The sequence below is a fragment of the Adiantum capillus-veneris genome, chromosome 2 (assembly GCF_014529385.1).
Source record: "Adiantum capillus-veneris isolate H3 chromosome 2, ASM1452938v2, whole genome shotgun sequence".
In the NCBI taxonomy this organism is placed as follows: domain Eukaryota; kingdom Viridiplantae; phylum Streptophyta; class Polypodiopsida; order Polypodiales; family Pteridaceae; genus Adiantum; species Adiantum capillus-veneris.
This window is the reverse complement of record NC_140932.1, coordinates 78,253,348-78,257,752: the sequence shown is the minus strand read 5'-3', so window position 1 is coordinate 78,257,752 and position 4,405 is coordinate 78,253,348. Positions and strand designations below refer to the sequence as shown.

The 4,405-nt window shown below is 40.6% G+C and overlaps 1 pseudogene; it reads right to left on the bottom strand.

The window, feature by feature from the left end:
- Positions 1 to 3,747: 3,747 nt before the first annotated feature.
- LOC147463034 (large ribosomal subunit protein eL33z pseudogene) lies at positions 3,748 to 4,092 on the bottom strand (annotated as a pseudogene).
- Between the last annotated feature and the right edge of the window lie 313 nt (positions 4,093 to 4,405).

Genomic DNA, 4,405 nt, shown 5'->3' with positions numbered 1-4,405 from the left:
TCTCTTGATTGGAGAAACCTATAATACAAAGCCTTTTGGAGGGGAGACCAGCTCCATGTAAATCCAGTCCTCAACTATTGTCAATAGCTTAATTTCTCTCTCTTTTGAAGTATTATTCATGCTATCTAACTAGGTGTTATGCTTTTTGTTGCTCTCTCCACCCAAGCACTCTTGTTATGCTCATTAGGAATCTATTCTAATGAAATACTCACTATGTTCATGTTATTTTCTGCTACACACAAGTTTCTAGGCCACATCTACAAAAGAGAATGGTCAAGTTTTATGAAATGACTTTAATAGAGTGCTCAAGAACACTTCAATTTGTCTTGAAATTGGATGAGTGTGAGGTGTTCAAGTAGCGCAAGCTAGAAAGGGTCAAAATAACACTCATGAATAGAGCAATGAGGATTATGAAGCACACATACAGTAAATATTTTAGTGTTCAATACGAAACAAATGCATGGTGGTTAGGCGCATTTCAGGTACTTGTGATTGGATTTATACAGTTTTTTGCTCTCTATAGATTATTCCTAACTTCTTATGTATGTGCAGGTTAAGAAAGAGGATCATGACACATTGTATTCGGTGTTTCACTGCACTCCATTGCCATCACTAATTCAGGAGCAGATGAATGAAGGACAAAAATGGAGTGTGGAGGGACGAGGGGAATTCAAAGTGGAATGGGACCTTGCGGGAGATTTGAAGACTTTGAAATGCCTCTTCAACTATAGCAAAGGGGCAATGGCAAAGTCACCATGCTTGTATTGTATGGAAAGTGCCAAAGTACTAGACAACAAGTGGTGGAAGCGCCCACCAAATAGGCACTTGTTGGATGACCACTTCCGTCCGGTGTTCAACGTACCTCTTGTGAATGTGCACATATGCATGTTACTTGCTTTATGCCATATCATTGAAAAGCTTGTCTATCTTTATATCTGTTTTGCGTGGAAGATTGAGAAAAAGGCAGAGAGGCAAGTTGCTTTGGATACATTGCAACGTGTGCTATCTGACATAGGTCTTCATGGAGGAATGTTCAAATCCAAACAAACACAAAGCTATCCACCAAAGAGAAGGATGTACCTATTGGGGTGTTAAAGCTTGCACGTTTTTGTCGAAGCCACAAATAATGTACCACACAAAGATCACTAATTAGGGAAGTACTACAAAACTACACACAAAAGTTCAATTGAGTACCAATTGTGGAAGAAAGTACATCTAGCTGTTAAAGATCATGAAGCAGCTTCTCAAAACACAAAGGTAGGGATGGCTATCTTGCAAAGATGAACACTTCAATGATACATGGAGCATACTTCTAACATGGTATTTAAAGAGGAATCCCAAACTCCGAGCAAGTGTTTCCGAGCTAATACAAAATCGAGCGACATCTAGCAAAGCACTTTGAACATATCTATGTTGTAAAATTGATGCAACTCATGATCAAGCAAGAAAGCATATTCAAAAGTACATTGTTACGATTTTCAACTTCAAATATGCATCTTCTCCATCATCTATATTTACAGCATCCAAACGTCACTTGTGCTTCCAAAATGTCAATGGACGCAAATATACATGGTCTCCCATAGGCTCAAAATTCTCTTTCAAAGAATAACCTTGATCTCAAACATTCTACATTCTAACATCGACATAACCTCATGGCTAGGAAGAGGACTAAAGGGAGGGAAGGTACTAGTGTCTATTAGAGAGAACCTAAGGAAGCAAGCTTGTGAACACTTAAAGCGAAACGTTTGTAAAGAGAGAGTTATATGACTCTCAAGGGGAAATTCCAAAGTCCATAGATGGCACATAGTGATGCATCACAGTGGAGCCTCCTTCCATAACACCCATACAAAACTTGTGCACAAAACCTTCATTTTTCTTTGGGTTTATGGAAGTCTTTTTTGGCGGTGGTTGTTTAGGTGATGGTCAAGTGACATCACCTAGTTATTCATAAATGATAACTAAGGTGATAATGCCTAGCATTAATGACAAAGGGAAGCAGTGCTCCATGTCGTGTTCAAGTATAGTAACTAAAATCACATTTTCCTACACATGGAGGTCAGATGTGTGCATAATATAGGTGATAGCATCTAATTCCCACTACCTTCTCATCTTTGCTTGGTCCATATGTGCTAATAGTTGCTTGCAACCATCCTCATGAAAGTAAGGAAGGGGCTAATAGTGTAAGTATGTTGATTTTGGCATGGTGCTTGAGGCCCCCAACATAGTTCTACTATGCTCACAACTACAAAGCGCGTGAATCTCATAATTGCTGGATAGTTATTATTTGAAAAGTGATTGAAAAATATGCATCATGTGACCATGCTCTTATGGCAGTCTACTAATAGCATACCCTCATGATCAAGAGGCATGCTTCAATTATTTCAAAAAATAAATTTTTTTCCCAAATTGAAGCTACTCTAAAGCTAGACCTTAACACTAGAGGAAAAAATTAAATACTAATAAAGGGTTGATACAAGAGCTCACTACTAGACTAAGGGGTGTGGGCTCCCTTTCGCCATTAGAAAGGTTTGAACTCTAAAATGTCCTCTCTCTCTCTCTCTCTCTCTCTCTCTCTCTCTCTCTCTCTCTCTCTCTCTCTCTCTCTCTCTACTCTCATCGACGGATAGATCTTTAAGGTCTCTTGGGATAGTTTCCTACGATGTTAAAATCTTCTTCTTCTTCTCTCTCTCTCTCTCTCTCTCTCTCTCTCTCTCTTTCTCTCTCTCTCTCCCCCCCCCCCCCCCCCCCCCCCTCCTTGTAGTCAAAGACTCAAATGTCATTTGCATTGATGATAGACACATGCAAGTATAAATGTAAAATCCCTACAAAATTCAAGTCCTAAAAAATATCGCTTAGTTCTTGGATATCTTTGTGGTCTTGCTAAACGCGACTATAACTAGAGCAGCTTCAACACCAATAGCTCTTCCCTTCTTGCACCCTTCCTCTAACAAATAGCCTTTCTTTGGGCTTTCTGAGATTCAAATTGATTTGAAAATGTATTCTTGCGTGCCTTTTTGGCCTTTGACGTGTGGATACTCTCCACAAAGAAGTCAACGTAGAACACACATGCATCTCAGCCACAAGACCTTGGATGGAACCAAACTTCATCCTTGGCTTATAGTAAAAATTGATTAGTTTTGAAATTACAAAACCATCTTTGATGATCTTGGTGATGTCCTGCCATACTAAAAGTGAATTGTCCATGGAAATCTCATAGAACTCATTGGGATTGGGCCATTGCACATTTGAGAATGCTGGCTACCAGGCACTTCTGCAGCTTGAGAGAAACCATGGACTTCACCCGAGGTGACACCCACTATTCGTCTCTCTCTCTCTCTCTCTCTCTCTCTCTCTCTTTCTCTTTGAAACAGAATGTAATGTTGTAGATTTCAAACTCTTTTTCAGTATCGAGGTAAAACACAAAGCCAAATCGCCAGTTATATAGACGTCATTAAATGATGGATAGCCATACACAATTCATAAGTTTCCCAGAAGAGTTCCAACAGTTGCTTGTTTCACAAAAAAGAACAAACTCATTGGAGGTAATCCGGTTGTAAATGACTAAGATCCCGCAACATTAACAAAAGTCAATTGTCTTTCACTGGTTATCATACCCCAGGGTAGAACAACCATAACACTTCTAGAATAGCAGCTGTGAGAAAATAGGGTGCAAGCCTAATAGAAGAGTTTTCATGAAGCCTGTTGGAGAGCCATTCTCTCCAACAGGCGCCATGCTTCCTTGGCCCCTTAGATTTGGCTTGGATACATAAAGACGCCAACCCTTCCACCCAATGAGCTGGGTGGTAAATTTTTTTGAATTTTGCTCGTACAACACCACTATTTCCATGAGGCTTCGTCACTCCACCCCAAATTGACCGGTACAATGTCCCATTCTTCTTCGTCTTAGCCTTGTAGTAGACATACGCAATCCTCTTTCCAAGGTACCAGTTCACTTCTTCTGTTGTATTGACACCCTCAATTTGCAGAAGAGAAGTACTAGGATATTGATTACATTTCCCCCTCTTGTATCCCAGGATAAGCCCCCGCACATAAAGTCTGACGCGCTCTCCTTTCCTTTCCGTCATTGCGGAGGGCGATCAAACACAGATGGGAGGGAAGAGGTCAAGTTCGAAAATTGCTCCAGAAGCCTGACCTTGTCCGCCTTTCTAGTCTTCAGTGAACATTTCACAAGGGACTCTTGATAGTGTCGGCCTTCCATGTTCTATTGCTAGAGTTCTGACGAGGTACCATTCAGCCATGCCTCCTAGTAGGTTGTTGGGGCCAATGATTGGTTCTGCAGGTTGAAAATTACGGTTGCTGAGTTGGGGACCAAAGATTGGTTCTGGAGGTTGCAAATTACGGTGCTACTGAGTTGTCATGCATCCAGAGCTCAAACAGCAACATT